We start from the raw sequence: 27,301 nt of genomic DNA on the forward strand, positions 1-27,301 counted from the left end.
TCTCCTGGCATTGCAGATCAGGCCTCATTGTGGCGCTTTATGTTGTATCTCTTGTGTACAGGCTATGGTAATATTTACAAAAAAGATAATATAATTGAGACAGTCTCCCATGTCCACCCTCCCACAAACACCACCCACGTCCCCCACCCCAACTCCACACCCCCCCCCCCTTTTTTTTTTTTTTCCCCATCCTTTTTTTCCTTCTCCTCCTCTCAGGCTTGGGACAGAGGCCTGGAAGAGGGGTTTTGTAGTTCCATTTTATTCCTCCAGCTTCTCTAAGCCCTCTCATCCTTGTGGATTTTGAGTGCAAAAGTTAATTAACCCGACCGGGGGAGAAGCCTCATGACAGAAGCAAACATGCAAGGACGCTGTTGTCCTGACCCAGTGGACCAGGAGTTCTGCATGTTCTGCACCCAGCCTTAGGTTTTGTGATAAAGCTCATCTGCTCACACACAGGGGAGCACAGAGAGACAACAGCAGGGGGGGCCCCCAAATAATACCCTGCCCCAGCTACACCCAGGCTCATCCCAGGAGCCATGAGCCCATCAAAGACCCATCTCCACAAGTTCAGAGGAGCACGGGGGCCAAAGGCAGGCAGGAACCCAAATTCGGGACTGAAAGGAAGGTCCCTTCCAGAAGAAGGTCCCACTTTGCCCACGTCCCTTCCCAGGCTGTCCCAGGAGACCCTCAGCCCCACAGTCCAGCGGTCAACAGGAGAACCTCTCGAGAGCATCTGTTGGACTGGAAGGAGGGAGTCACTGCCTAGGGGTATTGGGCATTATGGGATGAAAGGGAAGAGAATTTTGGGATTGCACAGGACTTACTATGGACTTTTTTGGGGGGAGAAGGAGAACAAGCATGGAAAAATGGAGGGATAAGAGAATCAAAATGCCTCACATTTCATCACATATCAGCAGGTGGCTTGTCAGGATGCGTTTTCTGGCCCTGTCATGCACCTGGTCAGCACAGTCTGTCTTGTCTTCTCATTAAACTCTGTTTTCCTGAGCAGGTGACTCTCTATTCTGGATGCGCTTGTGCATGTGTTCAGGGCTCCAGCTACCAGCAACTGGTGCAAGTGTGGGCCTGCAAGTGAGCATGGGATCACTAGCAAATATCAAGTAGGGCTTGCTGGTGAGTAGGTGAAGCACCCTAGCAGTTAATGGGCTGTCTGTCTCCAAGAATAAGACCACTGGAGGAGCTAGCTGTGGAAGGATCAGTGGGGTCCCAGACAGCTGCTTATGAGGCTGTAGGGACTGGGGCTTAATCAGAGACACCCCCTGCCCCTCATCTGCCAGTCTCTCTCTAATGGCAAGACCATGGGGTCTTGGCCAGAGGAACCCAGGGGGTCCTGGAAAGCTGTGTGCATGCCATGGTCTGGACCAGCAGCAGCAGAGGGGCTGTGGGCTTATATGTCCATGTGACAGAAACTGGGGAGGCTGGGGTCCAGCTACATGGTACCCTGCATGCCTAAACCCAGCTGCTGGAGAAATCCACATTGTACATAGGTGTGTGCATACATAGTTATATATGTAATTATAATTACTAATAATTAATGGTAATTATTGGCAGTAATCCTGTAATTACTAGTAAATAATAAATATCAATGATATAACATATCATTAATTATTTATAATATATAATTAATGGTGTGTAGATATATATTGAGAGAGGCACACACATATAATTAAGTATTAATGCTTCACACTAAGAGACCTTCATCTTGTTCAGCCAGAGAGGAGAACAGGATGAGGGCACTGGTGCCATTTGTGGGCCTGCCTCTGTTGATCTGCGTGGTCAGTCAGGTATGTGTGTGTTGTGTACCTGCGGGGTGGTGTGTGCATGCACACATAGGGACTACACTCAGCCCCACCAGCGGCTGGAACCAAGGGCATGGAGCTGCAGCAGCCTCTCCTCTGTTGGGCTACTGGACCCAGCCCCCCGCAACATACAGAATCTATCTACAATTCCCTCTATCTTCTAGGTGTTCTTGTAACCATCCACTCTGTAAAAATAACTAGCCATGACGCCACCTCTGAGAAGTGCTTCAATTTCTGAAGTCACTGACTGTTGGATAAATCCCAGCCTTTTCAACAGCTATGTGGACTAGATGCTCTTCTCTGTACCAACACTCACTGTAGCTCATGTGCCCTATGAAGCTTGCTGGAAGACAACTACAACATAAGTTACAGCATCTGTTAAAAAAATCCTTTGATATTTGAAACTTTTGAAGTGACACACTTCAAATTAGCAACTAACAATATAGTTTACCTCGAAGGCTTTAGTATCAACCACAAAGCATTGAAAATAAATACAGCCCTGCATTTTGTCACATAGGAGAGGAAGAAGCAGAAACAACACCATACCTGAAAAAGTTTTGGTTTTGATACGCTGTATCTCAGGCAAACCAATCAGCTAAGGTAAGTTACTAGAGAACCATACACACACACACACTTCCCAGAGAGCCTAACCCACCTGGATGGCCACTATCAACAGTCTTATCAAGAAGGCTGACTGAAGGCATTGACTTTATTCTCAGCCAAGTGACCAACTACTGCTTGCTTAACCAATAGCAGTTTCTGCCACTCACAGGGCACGGTGCCTGGGCTTCCCAGGAGGGGTTAAAATTCTGTACAGGGCCATATTTCTTCCTGCACCCGTGCCAAGGGAGCAAAGACAGCCCTCAAAACTGTTTGACCAAAAGCAGAACAAAGTCTCATTAAGTTTTCAGACAAGCCTTTGCACACTACATTCATTTTGCTTCAACACCAGAGCAGAAAAAGAATTTCCAACCTGCACGCCAGGAAACTAATAAAACTCCTCAGTTCCTTCCCAATAATCACAGTAGTGCAAAACAACACGGCAGCTATCCTAAGGAAGAGGTGAATTCTGACTGGGAAGCATTTTCATATTTAAGAGAAGGAGGAAAATTTTCCCTGCTGATAGATTCTTACTAGGCAGCACATAGTGATCATGTCAAGTACCAAATTCATAAGCAATTAAGGAACCTCAAACACAGTTTTCTTCCTTCCCATGACGCAGATGAAACTTAACAGTGGCAGCTCTGCTCACGCTTTGCTATTGTCACCTCCTCTCCAAGTGATGCAATTGGTATAGCATTTTCCCAGACAGATACTACTGTACTTGTATCAGGGTCCTGCCAAATTAAAATACTTCCTAGCTTCTCAGAAATACAACAGCAAAATTAAGATATTTGATTGCCATTTTTTACTTTTCCACTCAGGGCCATATAGCGAGAATGTGTGCAGTATAGCTACCTAATCCATACCAGTCAGTCATTTGCATTTAATGGTTTCTCTTTCAAGAAACCTTTTGGCCTGAACGTAGAGTCCCTCACTGCCCAAGACAAACTCTGCCCTTACAAACTGCAGACAGTTAAACCTCACCAGTTGCCTTCTCTGGTAAGAAATATTTATTCTCCTGGCTCTTTCATCCACTAGCCAGATTTCCTCCTACCTTTCATCAGGCTCAAGAAACAGAGATTAAGGTAAACTTTCCGTAACTACTGAAAGGCTTAAAGAGCAGCAATAGAATGGAAAATTCTGTTAGGACAAAAAAAAAAAAAAAAAAACAACAAACCAAACAAAAAACAAACCCCACCTTTACACAGAAGAGAGAAAGTGGCATATTGTTTTTGTAGCGAAGAGATTTGGTTCCACTACAGACGCTGCCAATGCTAGCTAGAGCTAGATCTCCTAGATACAGCTCTAAGACTCAAAGAAAATAAAAAAGAAAAAAAGGATACTGTGAAACTGCCTCAGCCCAGCTGATTCTCCAGAACTGCAGGAAAACAGTGGCTGGTCTCAGTCTGTATATTTTACATGTTAAATATTAGAGTTTTACTGAGTTCCTTTGCATCTCCATTCTCCTGTTAACAGTCCCCCAATCAAACATAGATTTGAAGCCCATACAGATCAAATCTAGGAAAATTAAGCTATGGGGCATTCAGAGGCAGCCCTGCTCTTCCTAGGAGAGACAGAAAGCAGCTGCAGGTCTATGCTGTCAGGAAGGAATGCTATACAGGATGAAAAATTTGAACACCATAATCTAAACCTGTGGGAAGCATCCAAATGGAGTGCAAAACAGGTTGCTTACCTGAAGGAATCCACTTCTTTTTAAGGCATTTAAAAGACTAAAGCCATGGTATAGACCTGTCTGAGTAAGAGTCATATGCCAAGGCAAGACCGCGTTTGGACTTGGAGGAAAAAAAGAAAAAGCAGGAGGCCAGTGCACCACGGGAGGCACCGATCAGCAGAGAGATCGCTGCATCTCAGACCGACACAGACAAGGGGGAGGAAGGAAGGGGGAAGATGGGAGGAAAAACCTTACTTGGCTGATGAAATGTCATCTCAGCTCTGATTCAAGCTTCTCAGAGCTAAGCCCACGTAGACAAGTGACAGGCTCCTCTCTTCACTTTGCCATCTCACACCACCAGTACCATCCAGAATAAAACCTCTTAGGACAATAGTAAGGAGCTACATTTGACACAGAACTCATGCCTTCAATGCACAAGAAAAGTCACACGCCTACCCTTCGAAACACTTATATATGCATATATATAAACATACACACATATTCCAGTCATTTATATACATGACTAGAATTACAAGCAGACTCACTCACAGTTACTATTGTTACTGTCATGTTATAATGAACATAAGGAGAACACAGGTAAAGAAGCGGCCTCACCTTAAAATGGAGATTGCCTCAGAAGTACTTTATCTAAGCCTGAGGACTTGCAATAGAGACCACTAACACCCCATCTGGAGCACTGGCTACGCTAGTTTTGAGCCACTGGAAGAGCAGATTTTAGCTCCTGGGAACAAGCCAGGAAAAGACATGGCATGATACACTTCAAGAAGCATCACACATGACTGAACAGATGAATTTCCCACCAGCCACAGGATCTATCCTTCTCAAAATCCACAGGACCTGACTGGATGAGGTTTAGGTCTCCCACATTTGAAACGGGCAAATCCTCAAGGACTTTAAGTTGTCATAGCAAGTAGTTCAACTGCGGGCGTACCTGGGACTTGCTGCACTGCCCCAGATCTGTCCCTTAGGTTTCACTCCCGGAATGACAGCTTCAGTGTGGAGGCCTGCCTGCTTCATCTTCTTACCTCTGTTCTCCCTTTCAGCTGAAATGCACAATTACCCAGCCAGAACATCAATTTTTGAGCCCAGAAAGATTCATTTCCTCTGAACCCACCCAGAAGTCGAAAAGCAGTGCATCACTGTGGAGCACCACACACACACCTGCACAGGGATAATTTGAGCACTGCATACAGCTAATGCAGACTGATTATTTGAGGTAATTTTCACTTTGTAATCTATCACAAGGGTATCATTGTGCCTCAGCAACACCAGGGACAAAGGCACAGGCAGCTTTTGATTAAAAGGAAAATCAAATCATGCTGATAGGATGACTTTAAGGCCTAAAGGAACCAGACTAGTTGAATTTAGCCACTGTGGCTGCTACCAAAGTAGCATCATTTTCACAGAAGTGGAAGAAAAGTGCAAGGCACAATCAAAGAGGAGCAAGGAAGGACTAGCAGACATTCTTGCAGTCACCTTCCTTCAGTTTTGCCTGGTTCCAACAGGTAACCTTACCAGGAAGCACATGCATTTCTGGAGAAGGATCCTTGTTCTGGTTGAAGGGGCAGAGCTCCGAATTGAACACATCCCAGTATAATAGTGGAAAAACTGAGGCAGGCTCCGGGCACAGTTACTTCTTACCTCTTTCTTGAGCAGTTTAAACTATAGTTATTTTTTTTAAAAAAAAAACACCCAAACAACAACCAAACAGCCCCCTCTTGCAGTCTATCACTTCCTATGGGAAATAAATCATCAGTTTGTAAGACTGGAGCTTTCCCAGTGCGTGTTTAAATTTTGAGGAGCAAGGCCTAAGCCCTTGAGTTGCAGAGTCCTAGACAGGTACGCCGAGTCTGAACAGAGACCCAGTCCAAAGCCAAAACCCTCTAGGACCCATAGCAAACCTAGCGAGCACGTAGCAGGCAACAACAGAGGTACCTGCACTAGTGACAGTTACATTATTTGAACACCGTTCTAGTATCCCACACCAATCCTTAAAAAGTTTATATAAAACATAATAATGACATTTTGAGGGCATTACTGTCAGCCTATTGGCTTGCCAAAACCTCTCCAGAAGTTTGGAACCCCCTCCAGGAGGGGGTCATTTCACAACTGCAGTTTTGAATGTTCTCTAGTTTGAGTTCAAAGATTTCACATCCCTCAGAGAAGTATCAGGGCGTTAGCTTATAGCTTAATTAAGTTAATTCCATGACTAACAGGAAAGGATGCTTGTATCTTAGAATAAAATGCTCATTTCTAAACTTTCGTTTCAGATAGGAAAGACGAAAGATAATGCATGCCCATGTAGCCAAGTAACTTCTGTGGGTAGCCCATCCTAATTCAACTCTGCAATAAAAAGCAAGAGAAGGTTAACACACATTTAGCTATATCTGCATTTCTGACAAGAATAACCCTTCATTAGGGCTCAAAGATACTGGCTCCTAAGTTAATTTCAAAGCCTGTCAGACAAAGAGAAATAAGATGCTAACTTCAGTCTCACAATGCCTTCCAAGCACAACAAATACACACAGCAAACAAACAAAAAACCCCAATGTTATCCCACTGAATAGCCAAATCATCCATTTTCATGGCAGAAATAAGCTTTAACTTGTATTTTGTGTTTTTAAGTATCTAAAATGCAAACTGCAAATGAGGTGTGGTGCTTATTTTGAAATTTTACATTTTAAAAGGTTGGTTATGACAGCAAAACTTTTCACCACTAACTCTATCATTCATCATGTGCTGTCACCACAATCGTAATTTCAGGGAGTTGTTTTTTTAGGACTAGCGAGCAAGCATATTTATTGGCATATCAGAAATAGCTTATTTTTCATAGTTAAAACCAGAAGGACTCCAAATGGAAGATGAGCATCACCAGGTGGGAGGCTGGGGATACAGAATAGAAACGTGAAAGCCAGCATTAAATTTATTCTTTTTGTTAGCTACCAATACAAACTGTTTACAAGAAAACCTCATCATCATTCTATGTCTTTCCTCACTGTCATGAATGGTGACCTGTGAGTGCCCTCTGTTTCTTCCTCCATTCAGATCCTACGCTTCCAGCTTTATACCAAACTATCCAAGTGGCAATATCAACCAAAAAAAAAAATGTAGCCGTAGGGGTATTTTTCCACAAGGAGGACACAGACAAGGATGTACCAAAGATGTACTGGCAGTTAGAACTCACAGTGCAGTCAGGCTGCTGTTAGCCAAGCCCTCCTGGGGCCTGAGGACAACAGGCCTTCAAGGGACTCCAGTGTATTCTTGCTGAATGAATGCTAGTATACCCCAAAATGCATTTAACATCACAATTATTACCAGGATTTGCTAGACAGACATAAAACCGGGACTGAATATCTGAGTCACCATAGTGGCTTACACCATAGTGTAAGTTCTTCCAGTGCACTGGGGTCAAAACAGTCTGAAAATGATGATGCCTTTGGTGCGTGTATCTCCCTTATGGCAGGCAAACCGTACATTTGCTCCCACACACGTATACAGAGAGGAAACTAAATATGCAATTACCCAATTTGCAAGTGTGACACATGTGCACACATCTTTGAGGACACACCCTTTCAAGCTTCATCCTGTATTTCCCCAAATTTAATTCAGTTTCTTTCCTCCCACAGACACCCATCCTGCTTGCCAAATAAAATTCTGGAAAAAAACAAGAAATGAGTAGCACTGGTCACTCTGGCTGTTTGTGAACCAAAATGTTTTTTACTCAATTAGTGCTTTATGTAGGTTCATTAAAAATAAAAAAAAAAAAAAAAGAGATGGCAACAGGAAGAGAAAAGTAAAAGTGGACCTTTTTTTCTGGAAGTCAATTACTCAGAGAAGAAAAAAAATTGGAAAACAGTATTTAAGAAGACGAAAACAAATCCAGGGAAGCAGCCCATTCAGCAGTGTGTTGTACTGCAATTGATTATTTTAGACCATGTAAGTACTGCTGGAAAGTAGTAGAGATGAGTACATTGTTTCTTAAGTCACATCAGTGATAAATGATTAAAAATTAGAAAAAAACCCAACAACAAAACAAACAAGATTCTCCTGATTATGTTCCAATATATACAGCAAGATTGAAAAAGTAGATAAACAACTAAAATTACAATAATATTAACTACTATACCAGCCTATCAGACTTTTTAGCTTTAAGCTACCCCAGTGACTGCCAGAGATAACAGCTGACAGAAATACCAGTATCATGCATACAGAATAAAATAACAATTGCTGAAGTAAAACCAAATTGAGTCAACTGTTTTTCAACAAATTGGCCAAGGGATAAGGCCCAAATGCAGGGGGTTTAAAGAAGGTAAGGAGAAGGCTGGGACTAAAGATAAACCAGTTAAGTTTCATAGGAGGATCAGTACAATATTAGAAAAGAAATAATAATAAATAATAAGCACAAATGCAAGAAAATGAGAATTTAAGCTTTTTTCCCCCCCCTAAATGGGTGTCATTACAAACAATAACTCTTTCTTCCCACTGTTCCAGCTGATCTTGAGTGTTTAGACTTAGATAGGACACTTCTGGGTAGCCATCCCCTCCGAAGGCACGCAGCGAGGCGAAGCCACCGGCACCCTCAGGCCAAGGTTACACCAGCCTGGCTGTCCTTGGTGCCTACTCCCACCTCCCTGGGCCTATTACCTACAGGCACGGACTCAATTACAGGACAAGCTGCTGAAGCGCCCAGCTCTTACACAACCCGGACCTCAGTGACACTCATGTGCTGGTTCAATAAGTGTCAACAACGGCTGAGGTCAGGCAGGAGAGGACGCAGGAGGCTGGGCTGAGTTTCTGCCCCTGCCCGGCTCCCCACCACATCCCACAAGCGCCTCCAGCGAGCGGACATGCCTCCATCATCCCCTTCTTACAGCAAACTCTGCAGCACTGAAGTGCTAGGCCACTTCAGCTGAACAAGAAAGCTGAAATATTTAAAGTACGCAGTAAGAGAATTAACCCTATATTTACCTACAGTGGACTCATGCCAAGGCAAAGTGCTACAAAGAGAAAAGTCAGTGAAAAAGACCAAGCAAGCCTAAGCTAGCTCGCAACCCACCATAGACACTCACCTCTGCTGCTGTAAGGGAACAATTCTCAATGCGAGCGCTGCGGATTTACACACAGAGATTTGAACCATAGGTTTATGAACACAGAGCTGCTGTCTCAGGGTACCAGCTCACATTTTGAAGTGATCCTGCGAGCATCCAGCCCCAAACTCTACCTTCAGTTGTGAAGTGACACATGGTCTTTCAGACTATTATTATTGTTGTTAGTAGCAGTATTATTATTATTATTCAGTTTATGATGCAGTCTTGAGAGCAGAGGCTGTAAAGTTGAAGACTGTCTTCTAGATGGAGACTAGACTACAGTGCAACAGTAGGCTCTCCTACAAAATGAAGGATCCCATGCACAGACATACCTTTAGCAAGCAATGGCAATGCAAGACTAGATTCTGGTCTGCTGGGACTATTTCTGGAATATGAGAGAAAATAAACGTCAATACTTCTCAAATGCCTTTGGTTTTCAGGGTCTGCCTTCCAAAGAAGGCCCTAGACTCCAGGACCCATGGGGCTACACGTGCTTTAACCCCCAGACAGACCTCCCATGCTGAAACTCAAGGGAAAGGCAGGTATAGCCCTCAGTTCAGTGTTTTCTGCCACCTGCATCCTGGATTTTGTGCGATCTTTACAGAGCAACTATCGAACCAACAATCTAAAGAAGCCTAAGCCCCAAATAGCTATGATCACCTGTTGGAGCTTGATAACCTTCTCTCAAGATTTTGTATCCTCATATACACATACGTAAGCAAACACAGTGAATCTGAACTACTTAACTAACATGAATTCCACCCAGCGGTTTTTTTTTTTTTAGTTTTACTGCTCATTATTCACCACACACACATAAATGCAAATGAAGCAATAACTTCACCCACACAAGAGGAAGCGGGTTGTGATTTCCTACCAGCAAACATCCCTGCTATTAGAGTGCTAACAGGCTCAAACAAACATTTTTGTTGCTTACCCACAAAGTAGGATTCTGGAGCACAGCGAGGGCTGGCCACTGCCTCGGGACCAGGGCACTACGGATGACCCAGGGCCACCCCACAGTCCCAGGCAGGGAGCAGGACGGTCTGTGGGTCAGCCCTAGCTCTAGGTTTCAGGCACCTCCCTGGGGACGTGGCAAGGTTAGACCAGGACATCAGTCCGCAGGTCAGCAACAACAGCATCCACAGCCAGGCAGGAGTGTAACAGGCCCTTGTAGAGCAGCTCAGGCAGGACTGAGGGCCCCAGGCTGAACTGAAAAGGAGCTCCTGGACCATGGGCAGATGGTGGCCCCAGGTGAGGCTGGTTAAGGCCATTAGGGCCTATTGGTGCCCCCAGGGCCCCAATAAGAACTGTTTGTATGAGGCAAAACAAGTCTAATGAATAAGGGAACTGTAATGCTGCAGCCCGAGGCCTCTTTCACAGTTAAAAGCACATAAAGGCATCTGATATAAGTACCATTTTCAAAGCTCCTTTTGAGTTTCTGGGAAAAAGTTAGTTAAGTGTCATTTCTTCTCCATCTTCACGTGTTCTTATTTCAAAGGAAGAGGCCAGGCAGATAACATTAAACTTATATAGACATTTCTGTAGGAAAAAGATACATTTGTAATTAAATATGACCCTGGCTGGATACGTTTCAAAACCCTTGGTTTTCACTGGATGACATAAAGACTGGACAAGCATCTACTCTGCTTGCAGTGCTCGTTAGCAACCTGTCTGTTCCTGAGAATTAACACCTTTATGCCAAGTTTCGGTGCTTTACCAGGAAGGCTACAGAAGCCTCACCCCAATTTCAGCAGTCTAAGTGTACTTAGTAGTTCCCTTTAATCAAGATACTAAACCAAATTACTGGTTCTCCTTTTTGTCTATCAAATATATATTTAGCACTATTTTTTCTTCAGCTACAAGAAGTTGACTAGCCTATACTTATCTTTCCAAAGAAAAACCTCCTTCAGGCAGCTCAAAATCTGGAAGTTTAGGATATGCCAGCGGAAGACAGAAATCATAGCTTCTAAGTATTATGCCACATTAGCCATGAGAAGAGAATCACTACGGCTATTTTGTACAGACCAGCTGGAAAGGCAGCGGCCACAGCACTTGCTACCACATGGCTATTTCAGGACTGCAGATGCTTGGATCTACCAGCCTCAGCAACCAGCTGCAAAAAAGGATCCCGAGGAAAGCATTTTCCTTCTCCTCCCCAGTGAGAAACCCTGTAACGCAGAGACTTAGGAGGAACCAGAAAGTTAGCTGTGATGTTCTGCTGAAAGATATTGTTTTCCCCAGATGGCAAAAAGGACTCTGGTTTATAGTACACCAGAAACTGGATGGTACTTTTACAGAGTCTGGCACTGTATACAGAAAGTGGTGGGGCAGATTTACTGTACAAAAGGGTTAATGATCCCTGAGCCAGCCTAAAGACAGTGCAAGAAAATGCCCAGGTGACATGATGGCTGGGGCTATAAAAAGCTGCAGCTATGTGGTAGAAGGGTAAAGGAAAAACATTTAAAAGCTTAATCTTTCCTTTCCTGACTGCTGGGGAGGATGGGAGGGATAGTAAAGAAGTCTCTTCCAGGTTAGAAAAGACTGCCATGCTACTGTGTTATGCAGAAAACAAAGGTATGGAGATGCGGTGAGAGAACTTGAAATCAACTATCTTACTAAAAATGAGGGATTTGGTGGGTTATGGTGGTTCCAATGCTCTATGTGGAGTGTGAAAATGAAGGAAATAAAAGTAGAAAAATGGTAGCAATGAGTGTGTACTTAAACTGCCTAAGAAATGGGGAAGAGAGGAGGGGAGAGAAACCTCTGCCAGCTTGACTGGAAGGCAATTCCCACCATATACTTTCTCTCCTTGAAGGATGGTGCCACCACCCTGGCCGTATTAGCTCCCTGATTTCTTAACCTTCTCTTTGCTCTATGGTGCCTTTTACTGAGACCAATGAAAAGCTTGCCCTTCAAAGCTTTGGCACTGTCTGTAACAGCTCAACAGCACAAAAATGCAACCTCTACACTGATTATTTCATTCACTTGATCACATGAGGGCGTGATGTTGGTTACTGGGTTTGAAAATGACAATCCAAGAAGCAATCTAAACTTAAAGAAAAGTGGCTCATGACTTTGTTTTACCTGTGCTGGAATTGGGTTTGTTTATTTTTTGTTAATTTTATAGTTAAAGAAAGAAAAAGTCTTTTTCATACTTAGAGCTTGTCAAAAATAACATTTGTTTTTATGACACCGGGTTTTTCTGCTTACTCAAAATTGCAATGAAAAATGAGTTAAGCATTTTTTAAGAGGAAAAAGAATAAAATACTAGCTACATATTTATGGTACTTAGCTGTGAGACCCAGATTAACTTCAACAGAAATTTAATTTATTTAATTTGAACCCACACATCCCACATGCTACATAAGTACACTCCCCGCCTCTGTGACAGTACTGGAGCATCTAGTGTCTCATTCCCTACTGAGGATGTGAAAATCTTCACGGAGTGCATTTGTGAAAGATCTCCTTTACAGATATAACAGGTTTCTCTGGAAACAAAAATAATCTGACAAATTCCTTGACCATCTGATGAATACTGAGGCATATTTTATGTGTGCTGGTTTTTATCTTAATGCCAAGGTAAAAAGATTAGTTTGCCCCTGTGTTGTGGAGCCAGTGGGCTGTGGACTACATGTACTGCTCCAGTCTCTGCGGAAGACTGTTTACCGCAGTGCACTGAGCTTTGAAGCTAAATACCCACTATTCAGGCAACCGATAGTCTGACATTTAAAATCACAGCTACTACAGAATATACCTAAGCTGCTGGGTATAGGCTGACAATAATACAGGTGACTATAACAACATCTGTACGTTGTCCCTCAGAAATACGTGGACAGACATGCTGTGTGTGCAAGACAGGACTCGTTCCCTCCACCTGCACCTTAAGCATCACTTCATACCTGTCTACAAGGAATTTCAGCTGCTGTTCAGTACCATGAGGTTCCTCTGCAACTCTTTACAGCCTGCTTTGGTTATTACACCATGAATGACACGGCGTCAGCACCAAAACAATTAAAAGGGTGGCTTTTATGTAATACTGGTACTGGTCAATAGTCTGGGTGTCAAACTACTCACCGTCAGGTATGCTTGACCCTAGACATATACAAAAAGCCTAATTAAACAGTTCTGGTCTGACCACTTCTAAGTTTTTAAGTACATTGAAGGATAAGAAATGCCTCTGCTCATGCTGGAAATTGAGTGTTCCTACATAAATACAGCAACAAAAAGCCTTTGAGTCAAGGGTTTCATTCCCCTTTCTTTCAATAAAAATTAGACAGCACTTTAGATGCCGACTAATTTTTTTCCAATCAAAACACCCCCTCTTGTATATATTACAGAGGTATGAATAGAGCCATACAAACGGTGATTGTTAATACAATAACTTCAACAAGGTGAGCTTGTAAGCTTGCTGGTTTATGGATATCAGATCACTGCATAGTTGGTAAGTCCTGGTCCTGTCTGTCTTAGAAGGCCATAGAGCCAAGAAATCTGGGGTTTTGAATGTGTATTTACAACCAGTAATAAAAGAAGATTACTAATTTAAGATCCTAGTGAATGTACATGCAAATGCAAAGCTAACATCCTACACAGGGGAGTCCTGCTGGGACAGAGCCACCCTGGAAAGCACCTGAAACACATGCTGTGAAATCTCGAGAATGTTGTCTTTCCATCGCAGGGAGAAATTACGTATGGTAGACATTCATTGTGAGTTAATGAACTCATTTAAGCTATCTAATCCTCACAGGAAACACTCAGCTCTTATGTTTCAGTCCAACATGGTTAGACTTCACTGTTATGTAGTAAGCCTCAAATCTGCAGGCAGGTTTTGACTGCTAGATAGTGCTACCCCAATGACAAAAGTTCTAATTTTCACTCACTGATTGCTTCGAAAAGGTTTTGCTAAGCAACTTGATGGCAATAGTCTCATAGACACTTCTTCTCCAGGTGTAAGACAGATGTATATTAACATCTCCAGATATACACCAGAGGGAATGACGTTTCCTCTACCTTACCTGTTGCAGTTAAATAACAACAAATGTTATGACAATGATGCTGTCTTGCCATGTATTTTCTGAAAAGCACAGTATCGTATAGTATCAAAGGTATCTTCATGCATAGTCTGAGTCTACTTTTGACTCCAGCAAAAGTGCAGTTGAAGTTCAGCACAACATTAACGCTTTAGCATGGTCCATATCAAAAGGTGTTTGTAAAAATGGTATATAATCAGATGTGAAAGTCAACAATCACATTGTCATTGCATCACTTATTAGCCAGTGTGCTGTGTTTTTTACTTCCCTGTTTTTTCCAGAATACTGTTAGGTTTGATCTTATTTCTCTGCACCATTACAAAAACAAGGGTCCAGCAGAGTTTCATGTAGAAGAATTTGCTGAAAAAATAAAACTGTTCCTTGTATGCAGGAAATGGGAGAAAATGGTGTTACCTACCTGAATCGAAACAACTGTAGCCATAGGTAACTTAGGTGACTTTATTGCCATGTGGCACACACTAGAGATGGCTATACAGTTGAATCAATTAACATTGAGTCCTGGAGGGGTCGAACAGCAAATTTGCTTGTCTAAGGAAACAAAACAAAATGCTACCTTAATGCGTGCGAACACTATTAGGAAACACCATGGAACATGGGAAAAAATTTAACTCTTCTTCATTCCTCTTCTTTCAGAGGTGAGACATAAGGGAGTCAAAATTACTCTCTTTGTCAGACATAAGGAATAACCCACAATCAGAACTGAAGGCAATACCTTTTGCCTGTGTAACTGCATGATTTAAGTGGCAGCACAGAAACCCCTGCTTCTTTGAGCCTAGTTGCAGTGTCAGTCTCAGATATATTAAACTGAGGAAATTTCTCAGCATCATTATTTTGGTCAACCTAGGGAAGATCCTGCAACAGAAATACTGCCAGTAGTAACTGCTGTTTAGTGGTGACTGCTGACCTCACAAGATGAATCCTCTCTGTCTTCCCAAGTGACAGCAGTGGAGACAACGCTTAGAATTTGATTCCACAGTACACGTTACTTCCAATATGCAGGTCAAAGATGAACTTGCCTAAAGAAATACGGTGAAAACATGCACTCTCCTCTCTGCAACAGAACTAGTGCACATCACTTGTCCTCCAAATCAAAAGACAGATAAGCCAAGCACTGCCTCTCCCGATGCAGTCACCTTCAGAGATTCCATCTCTCATGTCACAGTTATGCAGGCAGTTGCCTAAAGGATAAATCACTGCAGTCCACATGAGGAGTGAGGGGAAAAGCACTGCTTCCTTATTTCCCTCAGTGTCAGCAACAAAAGGACTGCTGCTGAGAATGTATCGATTATTTATGCGGCTGACATTTCTTCTGCTGCTCTTTATTCCCCAGATTCAAATACCTCTCTCTCTCCGGACCAAACTCCATCTTCAATTATTCATTCAATCGGGCAAAATTTTTCCCTTGCTCATTTAAGTTGGTTTTTTTTGTTTGACTTGAACTGTTGGAACATCAGCAATTTGTAGATTAGATAATACTGAGTTTGGAAGTTAGCCAAGAGCTATAGGTTGACCTGCAAAGTAAATCTTCCAGACTTGGCAAGGAAGATGGAGTAAAGAACATTGCAATGACTTTCATGGGCTTTGCATCATATCATAATCATGCTCGTGACACTCACAAGAATAGCGGCACTCACAAGAATAGTGGCACTCACAAGAACTGGGTAAGTAGCATGGCCGAAGCACCTGTGCAGTTTGCAAATTTATAACTTACAGTGACCTCTGTATATCTGTTGCAGCATATAAATCCCAGATTTATACACAAGCAACAAGTAAACCACACAAATAAATGCAGTTTGCATGCTAAGATTCCAGGCAACACATTTGACTTGAGGTGACCTTTTCATCTTCAGAAGAAATTTATTATTTTGCTAAGAAAAATAATTAAAAAAAAAAATAGCTTTTTTAAAACTAGCTCTAGAAGCATGTCCGCATTTCCAAGCAGTATTACACATGCAGGGTACTCTAAATTACCACAGAAGCTAAAGAAAAGGAGAGGAATTTTGTGTTCATTTTAAGCCCACAAAAACACCACATCATCTCTGGAAATCTCTCTCTCTGAGTTTCTGAATTTTATACTGAACCTGTTAAGGCGTTAAGGACTCAGAAACAGCATTTTCCCCTCTTTTTAGAGGTTGTCCATGATGTCTTTAATATAATGAAAGTGCAAATTTTTACAAAACACTCAGAAAATAACTTCTCACTCTTCCTTTGCCATTCTTTGCAGCTTCAGAAGTCTTGTTATTCATATAGAACCACTTTGTCTCCAATTTCCACTAAATAACACATTAAGACAACTAAATGTAGAACCTGAAAGTTATGAAATGAGAGGGGAAAAAACTGAGAAGGCTAATTACTGTCATTACACAGACAGTTGTTGTGCAATGGTTAATTATGGAGATAACTGTTGTGGCACCATGCCTAAGGCTGAATCAAGTATTTGGCTTCAAAAGTGTGGTTTTTTTACATAAAGTTTCTGAAAAGCTAATATTTATTTAATATACAAGCAAGCCTTGTTTACATTGAAGACATAAAATGGAATCTGTTTGGAAGCCTCACCATCTTTCTTAGAGTCTTTTTTAGTGGTAACTTCTTTCCTTGGTGGATAGAGAACAAAGCACATTTTTCTGCTTTCTGGTCCACTCCGTGTCATCTTACTCCACTAAGCAGAAGCTGTTTTCCCATCACACAGGATCCTATAGTAACAGTACTAGAAGGGCTTAAACTCTTTCTTATGATGATGACCTGTATCTCTATGTTACATCCACTGCGCCCTGAGAACATAGATTTTCCAATGCTAAACACTTAGATCAATTGGCCAGATAGCACATAGTTACTAGCAATACTCAGATGACACACAGCTCTTTGTTGACAGAGCATTACTACTACACCCAATGATTCAGTATTTGGAGAAGACCAGTTACAAGATGAGGGGAGGCTGGTTGAAACCAAAGCTGAGGTAGGTAAAATAGTAGTCACATCACAGCTCAGCAGCCTTATTTTAAAAGACCATCTGCAACTTCTGGCTGACAGCTGGAATAGGTCACTCTTTCTGATTTTGTGGGTATCTCCTGGGGAGAGGAAGGAGGGGGCCAGGGAGGAAGAAGTGCTGTGTGTGTAGGAGACAAAAAGTCCCACATTCAGTCCGTTAAATATCTGAAACATACCTCATCCCTTCTTTGCTTTGTCTATTCTAGAAAACTGCATGTAATAATTAAAAATAAATGGAAAAAAAAAAACCACCCACGGGGCAATCCAATGAATTTCCGCCTCAACAAGGTGGGAGGAAAAAACATGACAGATGTTAAGTGGCCTTGTGGAAGGTGATGAACAGACTGTAGAAATGTAGGGAGATATGCAATGGCACAGAAGACTGGAGAACAAGACAAATCAATTCTAATGCTTACTAAGTGGTCCAGATTCAAATAAAACTATTTCAATCATTAATTCTCCACCAAAACAACATTAGCCAGAAATTAAAAGCAGAGGGACTTTTAGGTCAGTATCAATCTGTTGCAGAGGATGAGTAAAGCCAAAACAGACATGCGTTTTAAATGCACATCTGTTAAATTGCTTCTACTTCACGCAGGTTTTGTTCAAATAGAGCTGTCTCTAGCTTGTATCCCAGAGAGTTTTTTATAAATTTCAATTAGTAATTGCAATTATTAATATGGCTACTACTTTAAAGTTACTTTTGTCATTAATATCCCATGTAACTGAAACTAGAAGAAACCTATGCTTCTACAAAAGATTCAGTTGGAGCATCAGTATATATCAAATGCCTAAGACTAAGCGTACAACTATAAGCCTTCATCCCCACATAGCTTCAAGAAGTATTAAAACCACTCCAAATGAAAGCAGACTCACTTCAAACACCAAAGCACAGCAAGCCTCTGTACACCTTGACAGGTCTGATGTATTTTGTGTCACTCTGAGTATGGCTTGGACACTAGATTAGTCACTGCCACTTGGAAATTTTCATTAAAGAGCTTTAAAGGTCCTGTTCATGTAACTAGTATCTTTCACCCCCAGGCACTTTACTCAGTTGCATAGGTAAAACATCAGCAAAATACAGTCCAGCCTTACTTGATTGTAGCAGCACTCAGCTTTCATAAATAAGGAGAGAGAAAAGACAGAAATAATTTACTTCAAACACTCAGTAAAATAGTGCGTATTCCTGAAACTGGCAGTGAAGACGAACGACTGTGACTACAGTGCAACTACTTAGTTTCACTTGGTTGGTTGTGATTCTGCCCTTTCCTCTTGCACAGGGGAAGCAGCAGCTCATGGACTAATGTCTTGGAGTTGTCCCAGGGCAGGCAAGAATAACACCTCTGGGTGCTCAGTGTCTTAAGGAAACGACACCACCCACTAAATTTTGAGAGTTCCTCCACAGGCAGTCTTGAAGGATGTTGTACAGCTGTTAGTACCTGTCCTCCTCCCCAAAGAGTCAGAGACATGTCAATCCTACTAGAGCTCAAGAGCAGCTCTTCTTTCAAGCCTGCTACTTATGACAAGGGTGTTGGATGGAGGTAGCACACCCATGAAATCTTACTGCAGGCAACACTTTGTTTAACTTCTGTGTGCTCTGGAGATTACCAATGGACATTTGGCATTCCGTGTTGAGGAGAGAACACTTTGTATTAATTATGTTGTCATCAATTAACCATTGCTATGACTTCAGTGGATCTATGCTCAGAACCTATTTGTCTGTGAAGCCTTTCAGTGCTGTGCCTTCAGCGGCCCATTAGAACAGCAGTCCCTTGGGAAAACCTTAAAAGACAGTCTCTTCTTCCCCTTTTAATTTCATTCTGTAAATTTAATTCCAGTTATTATGTGCATGGACAATAGCCTTTCTATGCTGTTTGTTTGTAGAAAGTGACATCATTCCCTTTGAAAAAACAGGAGGAAGAATCTGTGGAAATAAATGCACCGTGGCAGGGGACCGCTTTGGAGAAAGGCTCCCTCTCACATGGCGAGCAGCTCCACAGGCAGCTCGCTGAGGGACCAAGTCCTTTGCAACTGCAAACCACCAGCAGGAAGCAGCCTCTGTGTAAGGAAGTGATTAGGTATTTATATCCTTCACTGTGGCCAGTAAACAGAATTAGTGTGACTTGGACTAAGTTTTAATTATACAGGAGCTTAATGATCTAAGCTGTTGTGGGAGGAGAGCGTGGGGGAAGAGAATGAAGGGTCAACAAAGTGCATCTGTCTGTTTTCTCTCCTTCTCTCTTCAGAAGTAGCATTCACAGAGCTATTTTTATTAGGTTTTTCAAGGTGTTTTTTTCCCCCCTTAGTCCAAGGAATATTAGATTCATGCCTAGCTCTTGAAGAAGTGAAAAGCAAGCAGTTGCTGGGTCATATTTCTAAGTACAACTCCTTACTTGCATGTAAGTCATTAAGCCTAAAACACCAGCAACCTCATTCCTCAGCACGCATCCTCAAACCTGCTAGGCAGGTGAGAAAATCCTCTCTGAATGGCACCGGCCCACACCCTGTGAGCTGGCAAAGTTACTCTGCTGCCTTGACCAAGGGTACAACTTGAGGGCCTTAGTGAAGAACCAGCACTGTTTCTATAACTGGGTGCTCTAATTAGAAATCTTGGGGAGAGTGGGGTGGTTCCTACCTGTCCTGCATACTTAATTCCAGGAACTCTAATTGGATTTACATTTGACTCCTCATTTTTTCTACAATCTCCCAAAATGGAATCCAGACTTAGCAAATTGTATTGAATATTTCTGTTTAATTCCAGCTACAAAAAAAAGCTCTGAAAATCATACAGGCTCAACCTAATGTTTTGAACGTTTTGATCCTTTCCAATTTTTTTTTGCGTAGAGGGAGCACTCCCTGAAAAAGTCCAACGCTCATTTTGCCTAGGGGTTCTCCTCATCTCAGTTGTTGCGGCTAGCATGGCAGGGAAAGAAGAACACTTGCACTATAAAACTCATGTTTGTATTTCTAAAGTCATAGCTAGGGGCTTGGCTGGTCTTCCTAGGCAAATGGAGGGTCCATACAGGTTCAGATGTTAGTAAAGCCTACTTGCAGGGATTTCATTAGCCCCTGATATTCATTTTTAGGCTAGAAATAAGTATAGAGAAGTGGCATGCATGCTAAAGAAGGTAAACTCAGAGCCTTCTGGTTTTAGTCACAAATACTGTTATTTCCCTTTTTCATCTTTCAAGTGTTAATTGCTACACCAGCCTCCCACATGACTCCAAACTGACAGAATACATATCACTATCATAAACAAAAAATAGGGCCCTGGCATACACTACTTCCACAAAAATATAAAAGTTTTTATGCAATTAGTTTGCAATCCCCTGGAAAAAAGGCAAAGGTGATCAACACCATTATCCCTTTAGTGCTGCTGAAAAGCACCCTGACAGTAAAGGTGATCTGAAATGTGACTTTAAGACAAACAAAGAACCTATTTTCTTTTACATGTGGACTGAGTATTCAGGTGACTTCTAGACAGAAAAGTTCAGCACAAGAAATTGTGATTTACTGCCATCCTCTTCCTTCAGTGGAGCTCATTATGATTTTGACTAATAAGCCTCCTTGTCAGCGGGGATAAACCACTGCTTTGTCAGCTCAATTGCCACTCACCTAACCAGAGCACAGTCCCGCAATCCATCAACTCTGTCAGGACAGAGGCACCACGTTAACAGATAGAGGGGGATTCAAGTCATATCAATTTTCCCCAGGAAAGCTCAATTAGAGAAATCTCAAATCAGAACTGAATTACAGGCTTCTGCGCTGGTCACTGGTGCTTGTGCTGAGCTGACAGACACACAGTTAAGTACTTGGGAGCTAAAGGTTACACAGATTTGAACAGCTGCAGATTACAAAGCAGCTACTCAAGCAATTAAGTGCTCCTCACCCCGTGCTGAGACTGCAGAACGCAGTTTCATGGTTCCTACACTGCTATTGAAATCAATTCATCAAAGGTTTGGTTTTCTTGTCAAAACGGCTGCTACTACTTTTCAGCTTAACCAGTAGTATCAGCCTATGTGGTTAAAGCAACCCCAAAACTGAAGTTACCTTTTTTAGTGTAAAGAGGTTGATAAGAAGGCAGAATGAACCATTAACGCTATCAAGCAGATAGTAGTAAGTGAAAAATTCTGTGCTCTCATTTAAGGCATGATCAGCTGGATTCAAGTGCCAAGTGCAGGAAAAAGTCAGGTTACCACACTTGAAATCGCAGCCCAATACATCATCATCTGTGAGTCAGCTACCATAGAAACTCATGTCTTGTTCAGTGTGATAAAGTTTGGCACAGCAAAAACCTGTTTCTCTATGCCCGAAGATAAAAACATGAAATATCGAAAATGAATCAGAGAGGTTTATTCTGCAAGAAGATATCTATCATTTTGAGCCAAACTTCTGTAGTTTGTCATTCCAAACTAGACATCTATTGCAATTAAATTGGCTTTTCTTTAGGCTGTACTGTTGATAAATATAATTTGTGAATGTGCTACGTACTGTTTCTGCAGATACCAATATCTTCACAGTGATGGCAATTGAAGGGATCATCACTTTCTCACCTAGAATAAATGCCACCCTAAGAAGTAAGTCATCCTTTAGTTTTTCAAGGAAAAGAAATTCTTTAAAAAACACGATTTACAGGTTACTTCCTTTCATAATGCACAGAGATGTACCTTCTTAAAAATGTTGTTATATATATTTACACAGAAGCCACACGACAGAAAACAGTGTTGTCAATTCCAAATGTCAATTATTCTCTTAACACCACAGTTGAAAAAAATAATCCCAAACTGAAATTCTTTACTTGCTGACAAGCTCATGTAAGACCATGCATTGGCACATGCATAGGGGTTATGCACCAACTCTATCGTGCCTATCAATCACATGCCTCAAAGACAGGGTTTTCAGAGTTTTCATTCTTACATGTAAAACCGGCAGTTCAATTGCTAGGAGAATGCTTCAACACAAAGGAGTCAGCAATGGGTACGTCTGGGATTTACTGTATTTCATGACGCCCATTCAGCTTTAGCGAATAACAATTTAAAAGGTTGCAGTCATGCGGTAGAACACTACAATGAGACAGCTAGAGAGCTATAAAATGGATTGCTTCCTAACATGGGAAGAGTTTTTACAAACAGAAAATCCCAAAGGGAGTTATTTAGCTCTGGAATAGAAAGCAGCTGTTGACTAATATTTCCAAACCGTCAATACAGAGTCAGAATGAAGACTTTAACTAAGACATTTCTAGTCGTTCATTCAAACACAAACATGCATTGAACATGTGTAGAACAAACTATATTTGTGTGTTCTGTGGCTTCTTGCTAGAATAATTCTACATGCACCCACTTCACAGTCCAGTACTGTGACTGGAACTAAGGCAGCTTTACTTATTTTAAATTAAATTTAAAATAATAGGAGGAGGGGAGAAAGAGTTTATTGAGCAGAAAACAGCATTTACCTACAAATAACTTTTTAAATATGCAAAGCTGTTCACGAAGCTTCAAATGCAGCAAAGGGATTCACTCAGCTCTGCATGTTGAATAAGGAAGAAAAACCAAAGTCCATTTAAAGAGAGCACCTCTGCCATTTCCTACTACAATTATGCTATTTGCAATGAAGTAGAAAACTCTGCAATACATAATAAAATGGGAGACAGAAAATGTGACTATGCTTTCAGAATGTCAAACAGCATGATTTTAGGCAGCATTTTTAAACAAGAACTAGAGATTAAAAGTAGGCCAATGTAAAGATTACCAATTTTTTTTGACTTCTCATCCTATGTATGTGTTTTTCAGAATGAAATAACTTCTCTAGTTTCAAGAGTTTTATCATGGCACTTCAAACAAAAGCTATCATTGCTTTTCAGCAGAATAGATCTGAGAACATTAAGTGCTTCTTTCCTTTGCAGAAACTATTCACCAAACTGAAACGTCACACTCTTAAACTGTTTGCTCCCAACAACACACAAGAAGTTTCTTCATCTTTCTGCTAAGCCCACCTGACGTGCAGGGACATGTGCCCAGAGCCAACAGGAACAAAGGAACATGGTATAGATTGAAACACAAAATGGAGAAAGAAGGTGGCATGAGCAAAAGGACATCACCGGGAGCAGAGCTCAGTTCTGGAGAAGGAGCACCCAGTCAGACCACCCCAAGATAAAAGCCAGTAAAACACACAGACACAAGCTACCATTAAACTATGTGCTGCCAATGCCATGGCACACTTCATCGCATTGCATGGGATGCACAGGATCAGCAAGGTTGCCCTGTACATGAATTGTTTTACGCTGCATGTTTTTTCCATTGCTTTTCCATTAAGTTGAGGGAGTTCTGGAAACTACTAGAGTCAAGTCAGGAGGACAGAAATCACCATGAGTATTATCCTTGTAGCGCAGGTCTTTTGATGTCAACAGAACAGTTTTTTCCAGGGAAGGAGTTTCAAACAGTTAGTCATTGGTGATAGTGCAAGATAACAGGCTCATTACAGCTCTATTTCTGGGCAGCAACTTTCCACCTCCCTGTAGAACACTGTAATGAGACAGCTGGCATCATTTTTAAGGTACCCAAGGTGACAGAAGATAGCTGTTATGTGCACAGCAAATATCAGGGGCCTTGGGAAGCCCAGTTAAGGAAGGAACAGAGTGAATTTCTGTTCAGAGGATAAAAGGCAATCTTATAACACTTTAAAGAGAGTTTCATGATTGGCAGTCCACGTTCCCAGCGTGAATCCCTGCTTTTGACAATTAGGCTTTTGAGAATTTCACAATATAAGGGAGAAAAAACTGAGCAGTTGGAAAGAAAACACAATGTGCTTTGCAACTCATTGCCAAGTCAGGTACTCATCCAACTGTGGTGTCAAAACTCACTAAAAGTAATAAACCAGCAAAACTTCACAGATAAAAAAAAATGTATTTTAACACTTAGCAGCATGGAAAAGAGACCATTTTAACTTTCAGTTAACAAATTCAGTCATTTGTGTAGGTTCTCCATTAACCGCATGGACATAAACTACCATTTAAGATATGCACTGAAGTACCTCATTGAATCGGAAACCTAAACCCTGACAAGTTGTTAAGATTTGTTTCTCTTCCCCAGGAGCTGCTCAGCACCTCTTGTAACCCCCTTTTTCCAACTACACACGGCTTTTTTGCACTAGTTCTCCACCAAGTGCTTACTCAGAGGTTTCTACCGGGTTCATGACTGTACAGCATCCTGAAGGTAGAGTGTAAATTGAAGGAGGTGTGTAACAGCCAAACACCAACGCTATTTTAAATTCATTGTACAGCTATTACCACACGAAGATAAGCAGGCCAGCCAGCAAAAGATAAGAAAAGGTCACATGGGGTTTCATATAAAGCTTCAATTTCAAGCACAAAAAAATCCATAGAGCTGATTGGCCCACATCTACTGAAATGTGAACCTGTTTACAGAAGGTGTTGACCTGACTCGTGGAGAGCATTTATCCACCAATAAGCCCAGGTTTTTCCACTTCAGCTGCTCACAACTCAAGTTGAAGCTCCTTATCAAGAGAAACAGGAGTTTCTCCCATTACCTCTGTGACACATTTCATCAGTAGCTCAAGGACACAGTTAATGTCTCAGCTTTATAGTAGAAACCACTATTTCCTTCCGTCTTGCCAGGGTATCTTCACATATAGGAGTCGAGATTCTTCCTCCCCTTCCTCCCACCAGCCCACTGTAAGATGGGAGCAATTCTGTATTTTCCTCTGCACACACACCTCCCTCATGAATTTTAAGAGGTTCTGAAGAAACAAGCATCATCCAAACTAAATAAAAAGTATAGTCTTTGCTCTGCTGGGGCTCTGCAGACTGTAGAACTTGGCTTTCATAAGTCATCTTCAACTCATAGTGAAACACCTTATCTATATCTGTTTTTTCTACTTGTGATGTTTAAGCAGCATGGTGAAAGGAGACTTTAATGAAAATGCACGCCAAAGATCTCGAAAACGAAGCAGTTACTTGGCTTTGGAGAAGAGGAGCTTTTTTAGGAATTCAGTATATTAAAAGAAGAAGAATGTCTTATCTATGCTATTTTCATATGCTGGTGGCACCCAGGGTAACAACGGAAGCGCATTACAGAATATCCCCAGTCTGTCAGGGCCCTGAGTGCACTAATGCACCTTAAATAGCTGTGACCAGCCTTACTTGAGGCTGCTCCCACCCCCTTGGGCCCAGGAGCTCTATTCAAGCTCAGCCCTGGGCCTTCACTCTTTGCCTAAGTTATGGTAGAGGAGCGCTGCTCTCCATGGCCATATCTGGCCACGGAAGCCCCTTAGTCTAGGCTCTCACCCATAGACCGGCTTTCTGGCTTGACCTCAGCCTAGCTTTATTGCTGTGGATCTGCTGGGTGATCATTGGACTTAATCCTAACCCTGACCTACGGATTGATTTCCTGGCTTGACCTTCAATCTGCCTCATGGCCATGATAATGTCTCAAGAGCTGAACTCTTGGTAGGACCTGCTCACCATCTCCAGACCTGTCCTGCTTGGCTGATGTGGGTACTGGAGGACAGGCCCTGGACAGTGAGGCATCTGTTCTTCTAGTCCAAGGATCACCATTGGCTTCCAGCTCCCCATCCCTTAGGCAGCAGCCCTGATCTTGACAGAGTCCGCGGGCACAAGCTGGGATGATCAGTAGGTGCAGAGCTTACACTTAGAAAGGCAATCAAAAGTTTGTTTCCTGACAGAATATTCTCCTTTGTGAGAGAAAAAGACAGGGACTGAGAGGCCTTTGACTGCACGTTCCCATTGCTTCTTCTGTTTCCTTCCCATGCCTAGAGAGAACATTGTCAAGTTTAGCATTCCCCTGATCCATCACTTGTCTAATCATTGTGCATATTAGACATGTTTGGCTTAATTTTTTTAAAACAGCAACCATCAGAAATACAAAGTAAAATCGACTTCAGAAGTTTGCGACACTGCAAGTCACACTTGTTTATGTTGAGTTCAATGCCCAAACCCTGGTTTAGTCAAAGACCACTTCCTACGGTGAAATAAAGGTAAATTGCTATAGGTTGCCTAGCACATCATTGGCTGACACAGTCCTGGGATTAGATCTTTCTGCCCTGCATAAGGATTAAAAGAAATCTTTTACTAACCACTCCACTGGAAAAGAAAGTCAACAGATGAGAATTACCCAAAATTTAACTTAATTTGGAAAAGCTGAACAAAAGTAATAAGTATGCAGCTGTTTTTAAATGAAGCTATGGTAGTAGCTGCTTTTCACTTCTGCTGTTGTAAAAGTGCACAAAAAATTAGGGACAGATGTCTCACGAGTGAAGAGGACAGCATCATGAGAATGGAAATAAATAAACTCATATGCAAATAATAGTTTTCTCACTTTAAAGGAGAATTAGTGACCAATTTCTTCCAAAACACTGAAGGAAGAGTTACTCCTACACCACTTCAAGGATCATTTGTTATAACCAGAAATAAGATTTTCATAATATGTCAGACCACCAGTCACAAAAGCCTGACTAGTACAACTGTCAAAGACCTTGACTTGTACAAATGTCAGTATGGGAGTTTTATGTAAGGGACATAAATCTGAAAACTAGTTTAACCCTAAATAAGGAAAATTTATGCGTAAATTTAGAGCTATAATGGATTCCTGAAAATAAAACAAATGTTTTATATTTATATATTTTAATATATAACATTTCAGGTTACATTCAAGAAGCAGACTGACTTGCGGTGCAATCACATGAAAATAACTCAAACTTCTTGAATTGGTTTACCCTTTCCTAAGAGCAGATTGTAATGTCTATCTGTTCAGGGAGTTTATAGTGGGCCTTGTTAGACAACTTAAGAAAGTGCTTTCCAACACTTGCATGAGAGTTGGACAAATGCATTTTATTGTTCACTACAACTTTAAAACAAAGGCCTTCCTTTGTTGGAAAAAAACCAACCAACCAACCAAACAAAAACTACCCAGATGAAGTACGCAAACATAGATCTGTTCGCAACATACTTTGAACTACACTGCAAGAAAATGAACATTAATTTGCAAAAAAAATGCTATATGCAGCCAGTCTACATACCAAACTATTAAT

The sequence above is a fragment of the Larus michahellis genome, chromosome 2, assembly GCF_964199755.1.
Source record: "Larus michahellis chromosome 2, bLarMic1.1, whole genome shotgun sequence".
In the NCBI taxonomy this organism is placed as follows: Eukaryota; Metazoa; Chordata; class Aves; order Charadriiformes; family Laridae; genus Larus; species Larus michahellis.